The sequence below is a fragment of the Coenobita brevimanus genome, chromosome 77 (genome assembly GCF_032717465.1).
Source record: "Coenobita brevimanus isolate Jiangsu-jjx chromosome 77, ASM3271746v2, whole genome shotgun sequence".
Taxonomy (NCBI): Eukaryota; Metazoa; Arthropoda; class Malacostraca; order Decapoda; family Coenobitidae; genus Coenobita; species Coenobita brevimanus.
This window is the reverse complement of record NC_137030.1, coordinates 23,623,260-23,636,522: the sequence shown is the minus strand read 5'-3', so window position 1 is coordinate 23,636,522 and position 13,263 is coordinate 23,623,260.

The following is a 13,263-nucleotide window of genomic DNA, read 5'->3' as shown; positions in this document are numbered from 1 at the left end:
TAGAACTCGCCACGAGGAGGTGGCTGCAAAAAAAGATCCACCCCTCTATTGAACTGGGCCAAATTTACTCTGCATTGAAATCCTTCTCTGATTCGAATGCTGGCATTATTTTTCTTGATTTGCGTATTTTTCTTATATACCCATCTCTGTTTCTGTAACCATAAACTTTTGCAGAAGCTTCAGTCACCAGCTGTACCGTGCATTCAACTGACTGAGAATGACAAGGATACTTTGGACACAGCTTTTCTATAAGTTCAAGACTTGCAACCAAACCATGTAGTTCAATATCAGTCAAATTCTTGAGGAGTGGTGGTTCTGTAATATCCACCACATCCCAGCTGATCTTTTGAGTATAATGATCTGCTCTCAAATTTATATCTGGTACTTTGAATTGTCTTCTTTCTTTTCTCGGGTTGTTTCTTGCTGCTAGAATTTTCTTCACAGCGTCTCTTCTGATGTCAATATCTTCATCAAAAAATATGCTTTCTGGATGGGCATAGACAGCATTTGTTTGAATAGCCTGGGTAGCAGCCTTATATGCTCCCAAGCATTCATCTTTCATAAATTTGATCTTGGTAACAGCACTAAATAGATGTTTTGGGCCAATGACATAGGAAGGATTTTTCTTAACCTCAAACCAGGTCGGAATGTATACAGTCATCAAATATTTGGCTAATGTTTTCAATGGTTTGGAAGGAAGAGGTGTTGGGCAAAACAGTCTCAAAATTCTTGCACATGCTGTCAGCCATCTTGAATGTGCTAATGGGTCTGGTTCGACTGAAGAGAAGGATGAAGAAAATTTTCCAGATGACGCTGCATGCCATATAGTCAGAATATATTTTTGATCCTTGCTTAAATTCAGCTCTGAATAGGTTTCATGAAACTTCTTCACATCATGTACTGGGATTGGTTCAATATTTACCACAGGGAGGTTACTAACTGTTTCTCCTATCTTATTCCCAATCTTTCCTTTGAATGCTGTGGGCCCTGGGGTTTCACCATCCAAATGTTTAAATATATGACGAGATGGAAGCTCACTGAAGTGTAACAAACATATAAGCCACTGCAAAGGTCGGTGAAGAAAGTCTTCCATCAATTTTATTGCTCCGCCCTTTGTCCCTGTGTTAAATGGTGTACCATCACACCCTATTGCAACAAGCAACTCAGTCTTCAGCCCACAGTTCATCAAGCACTCAGAAATAGCAGCTGCTGTTCCCCCACCAGGAGTTACGCTGTCAAGGTATTCAGAGCCTGGCTCTTTAACTAATGAAATGTGTTCCTCAGATTTGCTTACTTGGTGAATGGACAGGCAACCATTTTCATCTTTTCTCTCCTCCAGTGTTAATGTTTTGTCTTTTTATCCATCAAAATCCAGTATTGTTATGTCTTCCTTTTCTATATGCTAAAGTCTTTTTCTGCCTGATTTTCTGGCACGTCTTACTTTTAACTGGGAAAGCTTTATACATAACGGGGTAAGTATTGTATATACTGGGGTAGACTTTGTACACACTGGGTTGAAACTGACACATACTGGGGCAAGACTTACATTTTGCGCTAAGCTTTATTTACTCTGGGGGTAACTTTACTTATATTAAGAAAACACTACCTACACTGAGGTAAACTTACATAAACAGGGATAAGTCTAACGTATATTGGGGTAAACTTCCAAAAACATAGCATATATATATATATATATATATATATATATATATATATATATATATATATATATATATATATATATATATATATATATATATATATATATATATATATATATATATGACCAGGGCCGACACATGCAAGCATGTTGGAGCCTTTAAAAACGAAACGATATATATATATATATATATATATATATATATATATATATATATATATATATATATATATATATAGAGAGAGAGAGAGAGAGAGAGAGAGAGAGAGAGAGATATATATATATATATATATATATATATATATATATATATATATATATATATATATATATATATTTTTTTTAAGAGGAGCCTGTGGAGTCATGTGGAGAGACAGGCTGACGAATGAGGATATAAAGGAGCGTTGTGGTGTGGATGTGGATGTGATAGGAAGCGTTATGAGGAACACACTGAGGTGGTTTGGCCATGTGGAGAGGATGGAGGGCGAAAGACTGACGAAGAGAGTGTATGGGAGGGAGGTGGAGGGGGGAAGAGGGAGGGGGAGGCCGAGGATGAGATGGAGGGATGGGGTGGAGAGGTATATGAGAGAGGGGTGTGTGAATTGGGAGCAGGGCAGTGAAATGGCGGGGGACAGGGCGACTTGGAGGCGATTTGTTTGTGGCCACCCCAAACGGGATTGAGGCGTCTGGCAATAGATATATATATATATATATATATATATATATATATATATATATATATATATATATATATATATAAATATATAGATAGATAGATAGATAGATAGATAGATAGATAGACAGATAGATAGATAGATACATAGATAGATATATAGATATATATATTTATATATATATATATACAGTATATATATACAGTATATATATATATATATATATATATATATATATATATATATATATATATATATATATATATAAAGTATATATATACAGTATATATATATATATATATATATATATATATATATATATATATATATATTTGGGTAATCTCTCTCTCTCTCTCTCTCTCTCTCTCTCTCACACACACACACACACACACATACACACGACTCTCCTCACGTCTCTTCTCTCTCTACCCCTTCCCTCATCCACACTTTTCACACTATCTGTTCTCCATCTTCCACCTCCCTCAACCTCTCTCTTTCTCCTCCTCTTTCACTCTCTCTCTCTCTCTCTCTCTCTCTCACCCTTTTCTCCTCCCCCTCCTCCTCTCTTCCTCTCCTCTTGGCTTTTCCTCTTCCTCCTCGTCTTCCCCTTCCTTTTCCGCCTCTGCATAGTACACAAAGACTTCCCTCATTTCCTCTTCTTCCGCTTCGGGCCCTTCCTTCCCTCCTTTCTCTTGGTTCTCTTGGTTCTCTCTTCCTGGTTCTTCGTTTTCTTCTTGCTTTTCTGCTTCTTCCTCCTGGCTTTTCGGTTTTTCTCTTACTCTATTGGCCCTTCTGAATTATTTTGGTTTTACTTTTCTCTCTTGTTCTCTTTCATCGTATTTCCCTTTAGTTATGTTCTTTTGCTTCTCTTCTTTCAGGTCGTTTCTTGATTCTCATTGCCTTCTCTTTTTGGTACTTCTCTCTTTCTAGCTGTCGTGTTCTTGGTTCCCTTAATTCCTCGTTTCGCCTGGTTGTTCTGTTCCCTTGGTTCTGCTCTACTCTTCTCTTGGTTGTACTCTTCTCACAGTTCTAGTCTTTTTGTGGTGACGCTTTTTACTCTCGTTTTTTTTTTTTTTTTTTTTAATGCAAGGACGAAGGAACCATAGGCCAGAAGATCGCAAGGTCCTTTCCTTTCCCTCAAACAACAACAACAACAACAACAATACAAGAGAGAGCCAAATTCAAGATCCGTTCATTTCAAGATGCCTGGACACACTGCGTTTGAAAGACTGGAGGTCATGGGATGTAGGAAACACAGACAGAGGGAGACAGGTCCAGAGTTGGCATGTTTCGTAAATGAAGGACTGGGAGTAACGGTTAACTCTTGCATTAGAGAGTTGGACGGAAAAGGGATGTGAGTTTGTTGCTACACTGGTGCTACGCACCCGTCGTAGTGCTGGAGGGTTGCGAGCAGAGAATTTAGAGGAGCAGTGACCATTGAAATAGCGATGGAAAAGAGATAAAGATGCAACAGTACGGCGAAGAGACAGAGGTTGAAGGGAGGCAGCAAGAGGAGAGTTAATGAGATGAAAATCCTTTGACTCCACCCTATTGAGAAGAGCTGCAGATGGGGAGCCTCCCCACACATGTGAGTTCTACTCCACACAGGGGCGAATAATACCAATGTATAAGGTCAACATCTGTGCACGGATAAATAAGGTACGGGGCTGGATTAGTACACCTAATCTATTGCAAAGAGATTTTACAAGAGATGTGATATGATCTTTCCAAGATAAATCCTAAGAGAATGAAACTCGAAGCATTTTCAAGGATGATGCAGGATTGAGCTGGATATTATTAAACATCAGTGGGTACTCCTGTTGAAGATTTTGATGGGTTGATAGGTAGCTGAGATTCTGAAGCATTAAAAACAACAAGATTATTTTTAGCCCAGTCGGAGATATGAACAAAGTCAGACATTAGGTGTGAAATAGCCTCATCCCTTGTTTGCTGAAGTAACTGCTGAGATGGACGCTGCGGGAAGCGAATGGAAAGGTGAAAGGTGGAATCATCAGCGTACAGTATGAGTGGATAGGGTTAGATGTACAGCTTAGAAGGTCATTGATGAATAAAAGGAAGAGAGTTGGTGATAGGACAGAGCCCTGAGGAACACCACTATTGATCATTCTAGCAGTAGAACGGTGGCCGTCTACAACAGCAGCTATAGAACGACCAGAAGGAAAATGGAGATGAAGGATCAGATAGAAAGATAGAAACCATAAGAGGGCAGTTTGGAAATTATGATTTATGCCAGACTCGATCGAAAGTCTTTGAGATGTCAAGTGTAATGGCAAAGCTTTCGCCAAAGTCCCGAAATGAGGATGACCGGGAGTCTGAAAGGTCTGTGAGAAGATTGCCAGTGGAGTGTCCCTGACGGAACCCGTACAGACGATCAGAAAGAAGGTTGTGATAGGAAAGATGCTTTAAAAAATTTTTGTTGAGAATAAGCTCGAAAACTTTTGAGACACAGGATGTTAAAACAATTAGGCGATAGTTAGAGAGTTGGGAATGGTCACCCTTCTTTGGGACAGGCTGAATGAGAGCAAACTCCCTGCAAGAAGTAAAAGTGCTAGTTGATAGTCAAAGGCGAAAGATTACCTAGTCAGGGTGTGGGCACAGAAGCACAGTTCTTTAGAACAAGAGGAGGGACCCCATCAGGCCCATATGCCTTGTTAGTACTGAGGCCAGTGATGGCAGAAAATACATCAGTTGAAGAAATATTCATTTTAGCCATGCTTTGTTTTAGCTTTTGTTTCTGCTCCCCACTTCTCTTGGTTCTGTTTTTCCCTTGGCTCTACTCATCTCTTTATTTTGAACTTCATGTTTCACTCTTCTCCTCTCTGTTTGTCCTTTCTTTTGGGTCTATTTTCTTTTCGTTCCCCTCATCTCCCTTTTCTTCTGTTGATTTTTCGCCTCTCTTAGTTCTACACTGCTCTTAGTTCTACTCGTCTCTTGCCTCCCCTGTTCTCTCTCGTTCTCCCCTGTTTCCTCTCTTGGTTCTCAGTTTCTCATGGTTCTTTTTTATCTTTGTGCTCAGTTCCTGCTCTCTTTTCCTCTCATGGTTCTCATCTGCTCATTTACTTTAGTTCTTTTCATTTTTGTTTCTTCTTTTTCTCTTCCTTCTCTTCTCATAGTTCTTTCTTCTCCTCCTTCTTCTCCTCTCTTGGTTCATCTCCTCTCGTGGTCCTTCTTTTCTGTTGATCCTTCTCATATCTTGGTTCATCTCTCTTGGTTCTTCTCTTCTGTGGATTCTTCTCTTCTCTTGGTTCTCCTTTTTTCTTGGCTCTCCTCCGCTTCTGGTTTCCTTCTTGTCTAGGTTCTCACTATATTTCCTCTTGGACCCTCTCTTCTTCTTGATTATCTTTTTTTCTCTTCTCTTGTTTCTGCTCTGTTCTTGGCTCTCCTCATCTCTTTTCTTGGTTTTCCTCGTCTCCTGTCTTGTCGATTTTCCTCCAGTAGTCTCTTGATTCCCCTCTCTTATAGTCATTATTTTTTACACCAAACGGCTCTTCGTTGGTTTAATTAAAGGTTTCCTTCTTTTCTTTCTCCTCTCTTCGTTAACTGTTGCACCGTGAGTGGGTGTATATTCATTGCAGCTGCCTCCCATTCTCTACAGGTTTCATTTTGCGTTTGTTCGAGTTTTTTCCTTCATTGTGTATTCTTCTCTTTCTCTCCTGTTCGTAAGCTGATGCAAGGAGCCTTATTTTTGGACCCGATTTCCTTGCCTTTTTGCTCTTTCTTCTTCGGTATTTTTCCACCATGGTTATTTTTCTGTTCCTTCTCTATCTCATTTCTTTTGCATCATTCTCTTTTTTACTCTGTCTCTGCCTGTGATTTCATACAATGCCCCTCTTTTACCCGCTTCTATTTTCCCCTTTTCTCTTTTTCTTTTTGTGTACAAGCTCTGTTCTTCCCTCTCTTACACATCTTTTCTCTCTTACTCACGATTTCAGTTATATTTTGACTGACTTTCCTGTTTTCTTGAATTTCTTTCCCGTTACTTTTTATTACTTACTTTTCTGTGTATTCTCTCTCTCTCTCTCTCTCTCTCTCTCTCTCTCTCTCTCTCTCTCTCTCTCTCTCTCTCTCTCTCTCTTTTCAAGTGTCACCAAACATACCAGCTTGTCTGTTGGTGAATCACTGGGTGGCAGTGACCACAACCTGATAAGGTTTTCTCCGCGTATTTGTTTGGAAGGATCGTCTGCATCTAATCTGAGAAAAATAAACTTCCATCGTGCTGACTATGCAGGTTTTAGAGAGTTTTGTGAGTGCTGGACTAGAGGGCAGTCATGAACAAAATGGCAGACTGTATTCCTACTCCATAAGTCCATAAAGTAAAACTCTTAACCCATTGCATCCCAGGGGTGCTGGGCGAGGCATGGCGCTGGGTGGGTACTAAGCGTACCGCCCTCCGCCTATCAGCTCATAGTCGTGAAGCTCATAGGTCCCTACGCGGGGGTTCCCTACGTTATAAAGGCTTGAAAAATCCCAGTTCTGTCCAATATTCCGGACACTGTTCTCCAATGGGTTAAACCAAAATGGTTTAGTAAGGAAATAACCACTGCAATAAAAAAGAGAAAAGCTGCATACAAGAGGGCCAAAAGCAGCCAGGTCCAAAATGATTTGGACTCTTTTAAGAGTGAATGTAGGAATGTGAAATATCCGATAAAGTTGACTAAAAGAAATGAAGAATTCACGTTGGAAAGTTAACCCCCAAAAGTGTTCTCCAGCCACGTAAACAGTAGGAAACCTTTCAAATGTAGTATTAGATCACTTAAGGATCAATCAAGTGTTATGCCGATCTCAGACTTGAAAATGGCCAACTTTCTAAATAGCTATTTTGCTTTGATCTTTAGGTTAGAGGATGTTCATGGCAAAGCAAGACCAGTATTGGCCCATGAGAGTGAAGATTCCATCATCCAGAGACGAACCCCTGAGGAGGTGGCAAGACGAATCGACAGGCTATGTACTTACAAGTCATCTGATCCAAATAAAATCCTTCCAAGTGTTCTTAAAACGGTACTTGGCCAGGTAACTCCTTTACTTGCAGATATCTTCAACAAGTTACTGGAAACATGGGAAGTGCCAGAAGATTGGACACTAGCAGATGTGACCCCAGCCTTTAGGGAGAGGATCAAGAATCAGAATTAATTATCATACATTTAGCCTGAACTCTATCATAGTTAAACTGTTTGAAGGAGTAACTGTTGAGAGGATAGTCGAACTCCTGAAAAATCACGACCTGATTGTGGACTCCCAGGATGGGCATGTATCATTCCCAACCAACTTGCTCGTTTTTTTTTCCACAAAATGTTGAATGTGTATAACGGCAGTAAACCAGCGGATATCCTTTGCTTAGACTTTCCAAAGGCATTTGGGAAAGTGCCTCACCTCAGACTAAAGTCAAAAGTGCGCTAACTTGGTATTAAGAGGGAGGCTACACTCTGGACAGACAATCTGCTAACTGATGGGAAACAACAAGTAGGGATCAGCAGAATTTCTTGTGATTGGGCTTCTGTTACTTCTGGAGTTCCACAAGGGTCAGTCCTTGGTCCATTCCTGTCCATCATTTATATCAATGATGTAGATGTTGATCTGTTAGGTGTGAACTGAAAGTTTGCAGGCGACATCAGACTTGGAGCAAGCGTGACCAGGCTTGAAGGGTTTGAAAAACTCCAGGCAGACTTGTTAAGCTTGAGGATTGGTCTGATACATGGGAAATGCCATTTAACTTGGAGAAATGCGAGATGGTGCATAATGGTTTTGGAAATCCTGGGTCAGACTATTCACTTTTGAGAAGAACTCTGAGGATAACTGATTTGGTAAAGGACTTAGGTACGCCGATTAGTGACCTAAAGTTTTCTGAACAGTGCATCGAATCAGAGAAAAAAGCCCAGAAATTGCTAGGCTACATCCGGAGGCAGTTTTAACACAGGAAGAACAAGATTGTTCCTATGCTTTAAAATTCCTTTACCCTTAAAGCTCTAGGGTCTAACGACCTGAGCCCTTCTCGCATGCAGGCTTTTTCAAAGAGCAATCAGTTTTCTACTTATCACATATCCTTAACTACCGCACCGAGAACTTTCAATTAAAGATCAGAATATTCATCAGTCCCTCATATCACCAGTGTGAGTGTCACCAGGCATGTAGGTGGAAGCATTGTGGAGATAGGGGGTGATGAATGGAGACAGTTTTGAGGATTCTGAGAGTCTGTCCCTATGAGCTGGCATGTCGGTGGCTATGGTTTGTAGGCCGCGCACCTGCCTTGTCAAGACAGGGATTCCTCGCTCACATTTGCTCACTCCCTCTTGCCTCACTTGATCTTGACACTTTCCTCCATCAGCCCCTGCCACTGCTGCATGAGTGAATCTCACCCATTGTATGGGTGACAAAGTGTGAAAAGAAATTCCAAGGTTTACTACACATTACTTGCGGCAAAGATCACCTACACTTTTTGCGAGAACATTTTCAGTGCCATGTAACATCACTTTAGTTATCCCTGAGGTCGTTATCTTTTTTTTTCTTACACACATAGTTTTCTTTACTTCTAAAGCACTTTTGTAGCTAGTTTCTTACTTCAAAACAAGTTTATCACAAGTACATAAACTGTTGGTCATTGTAACACTTATTTGTACTTGTTCTGCAAGGTCACTTTTGTTGTTACTAGAGCTCGTTTTATTATGCCCATACTTTTCCTTATATTCTAAAGTCTTATGTAGAAAAGTCACTTACATGGGTAAGTTCTTACTGCATATCAGGAATTGCACAATATTATTACTAGTTTACTATCATAACAAAACCAGTTTGCAAGTATATTGCACTCTATTATTAGTTTACTATCATAACAAAACCAGTTTGCAAGTATATTGCACTCTATTTCCATAACACATTTTTGCGCTTGTACTGCGAGTTCACTTTTGCTGTCACTTGAGCTGGTTTGCTTATATCTGTTCTTTTCCTTATATTCTAAATTCTAATGTAGAAAACTCACATACTTGGCTAAGTTCATTTTGAACTATAGGAGCTGCACAAATTTTTTACTAGTTTACTATCATACAACCAGTTTACACATACATATATTACACTGTATTATCATAACATGAAAGAAAAACCCACCGTACAGTACTTGCCTCAAAAGATCACGTTCAATTTTCACTCCAGCACTTTTTTTTCCATACCGGAAGATACGAAACCACTGTTAGGTTTTGGACATAACACTTATTTTCAGTACCATATAGGGTTCCTAATCATCTATAGCTTTTGTATATAATGACTACAATCTTACTTCACTAAATGAAGTTTTCCTTATCTCTACACTGAAATTTTCCTTATCTCTCTATACCAGTTGAAATTTTCCTTATCTCTCTATACCAGTTATTTGTTTTTCATTTTAAGTACATATTTAGGTTATATATGCTATACTTCCACACGCACCTGCGAAGTGTCAAACTGGGGCGATGTGGATGGTGGTGAGAGGGTGGTGATGCACAGGTGCCAAGAAGGCAATGAGAAGGAGGCTGAGGAGCCCTAAATGATGGCCAGGACACATCACTTAAACGATACTGTCATCTCTGAAACTCTCCCATTCGAACTATCACTCAACCTCCTTCCTGCATGAGTAGGAGGCTAGGCAGGGGTGGAGGTGGCAGGGGCCGGGCAGCAGTCTCGGTAGCAAGTGAGTTAAACTATGTGGAATCAGAAGTTATCTTTCCTACCCCTCCCAATTCCCATGGAAGACTGGCAGTGTAGCTCAATCGCCTCCAATATGCCTACGTCACACACTGGGCACCATAGAAAATAGGTAGGAATTCAAATACTGATGGGAAATGCAAAGTGTCTTTTGTCATCCAAGCCACCCTGAACACCTGTTTTATGACGGACATGGCTGCATCCAAGCTGTAGGGATCAGTATGATTGCTTCTGGAGTATGCTGTGCAGTCCTGGTCACCTACACTTAGGAAGGACAGACTGAAAAAAAAGTTTAAGTTAGAGCAACAAAACTCGTTCCATCAATCAGGAGACTAAGTTATCAGGACTGACTGAAGGCTCTGGGACTATTTTCATTAGATTCTCGTAGACTACGAGGTCAGCTCACTGAAGTATTTAAAATACTGAACGGGTCTGACAGTCTTGATCATAGAGAGTTGCTTAGTCACAACAAGAACTCAACAAGCAACCATGGTTGGAAACTGGAACTGAAAAGATTTAGCACCGGTATATGTGAAAACTTTCTCATGTACAAAATATGCCCCACCTGGAAGAGACTCCCCATGGATGTTGTTAATAGCACTAAAATAGAGCGGTAAAAAAAAAAACTGATAAGATCTTACAGTGAAATGAGTGTGAACTGGAAATGCACCCCCGAGCAAACGCGAAGTTTCTTCTCATTATGGACCCGCAAGGTATTTGAGATACTAACTTTCCTTCTCTCTCTCTCTCTCTCTCTCTCTCTCTCTCTCTCTCTCTCTCTCTCTCTCTCTCCTCATCACCGGATACCGTACGTCTCCTCCTGTCTATCTGTCTGTATCTCTTTATCATTACATCTTTACCCATTCCCATCTCTGTATATAATGTCTACAACTCTATATCGTTCTCTCTCTCTCTCTCTCTCTCTCTCTCTCTCTCTCTCTCTCTCTCTCTCTCTCTCTCTCTCTCTCATCACCCACCACCTTGAGAATCCTCCAAACGATCTATCTGTCTGTCTGTCTACCTATGTCTTTCTCTGTTTGTACCTGTATGTCTCTCTGTATATCTATTTCCACCTCCATGTTACCTCTCTGTCTATCTATATAATTCTATCTCTATATCTCTATCTATCGTTGTCTCCATCTCTCACTCTCCCTCTCCTCCACACCTCATCACCCACCACCTAAAGCCTCCTCCTACCTTCTCTCCCCTGTCATCACGTCTTTCTCTCCACGCCCCATTTGACCTTCCTTCCCTTTCTCCTCTTTCCTCTCTTTATTTTCTTCATTGGCTCCCCATCTCTTCCCCTTTCCATAACTCTTTTTCTCTCCGTTTTCCTTTATTGTTGCTTTTCGACCTCCCCTCGCACTAAACACTTTTCCTTTTCTTCCCTCCTGTCCTGTTTCTCTTCTCCCGTTTATCTTATATTTTCTTTCTCTTTTACTCTGCCTCTTCCTTTTTTCCATCTGTTCTTCTTGTGTTCTTCCTCTTTTCCTCTCTGCCCTTCTCCTTGCCTTGCCTCTCCTTCTCTATAAGTTCTCCCTCTTTTGCTTCCTCACCTTCCTTTTCTCCTCCTTCTCATTTGCTTTCTGCAGGCCCATTTTCTTCCTTCCTTGTCCACTGCCTCCTTTTCATCCATTTCCTTTCTCCTTTTCTTCCCCTTCCTCCATTTTCGTTGTATTCGTCTTCCTTTGTTCCCTCCGTTCCCCTTCCATTTCTGTTGTTTTAATTCCTTTCTTTTTTATGGCTTCCTCTCCTTTTTCCTCGATTTTTCTCTCTCTCATTCGTTTCCTCCCCCTTTTCTTAACACTTTTTTTTTTTCACTTCCTCCCTCCCCTTCCGTTTCTCTTTTCTTCGTAGGTTTACCTTTATGCAACCTGTTTTCTTCCCTCTACTCAGGTATTCTGATATCATAGTCTTTCTCTTTCGTACATTTTCCAACTCTATTCCTCCTTTCCTTCCCCTTCTATGTGCAGTTTGCTCCTCTGTTTCTGTTACAGCATCTTTTCATTCTTTTTCTGTTCTATCATTCGCCCCCTATTTTTCTTCTTCCTTCTTTGGTCTTCTTCCACTTATGTATCTTTGTATTCCTTTCATTTCAGTTTGCTTACATTTTCGTCACTTTCTTCTTTTCTTCATTTCCCTCCGTCCAGACTTTATACCTACGAACTCCACTGACATATAGACCCCGACAGACAGGTCCCAAAAGACAGACTACAACAGATTAGAAAAAAAAAAAAAGCCCCAACAGGCAGACCCTGATAGACATAATCCAAAAGACAGACCCCAACAGACAAACTTCAACAGACAGACACCCCAAGATGCTCCAAAGACAGTCATTAACAAACAGACCCAGCAAGACAGATCCCACAATACTGACCCCTAAAATATAGACCGTAACAAGCAGACCTCAACCGAGACTCCCAAAGACATACCCCACAAGACAGACCCCATCAGACAGATCCAAACACCAGAGGGATGGTACTAGGGATAAGTGGGAGGCAGTTTCAATTGGCTTAATAATCGAAAACCTGAGTGTGCTTCTGGCAAGTGATGTGATGTGATGTGTGTGTGTGTGTGTGTGTGTGTGTGTGTGTGTGTGTGTGTGTGTGTGTGTGTGTGTGTAGCTTTATGTCTGTGACTGTAAGGAAGACTGGTTTTGACCAATGTGTGGGCTGGAGGAAACGCATTTGTCATACATTTTTCTTTTCGTTTCTTACTACCATTCCCACCCCAAAGGATCCTTTGGCTATTTTCCATTCCCCTCCCTTCGTTTTTCTTTCATCCCTTGATCATCTAAATGGTTCCCTGTAATCTGGTTGGATTTCTGCCCATCAGTCCTCTTCTCTCAACTTTTCTTGCGTTTCCTCTCTCCGCTTTGCTTTGATTTATTTTACCTCTTCAGCTTTAGCTCATCATGTAAATTCTATTATTGCTGATACCAGATACTCTTATTCAGCATAGCAGAGACTTTTCAGACTGAGAAGTTAGATGCAGCTTTCAATAACTCCACAAACACTAGAGGTCTTTCTTAACCTGAATTAATTGATATGGTAACAGCAAAAACAATGTACAGGATGATCAGCAAATAGCGCCCCACAAGCAACTCACCTGACCGTACTTTATGTTGCAGAGACGCTTGTGTCTGCTGGTGTGATTGTGGTGGTGGCAGTGGGAGTAGGAAATGAATATAGGATCCTGTATAGACATTGATAACGCTGACTGAGCCGTCCCCGCAACACA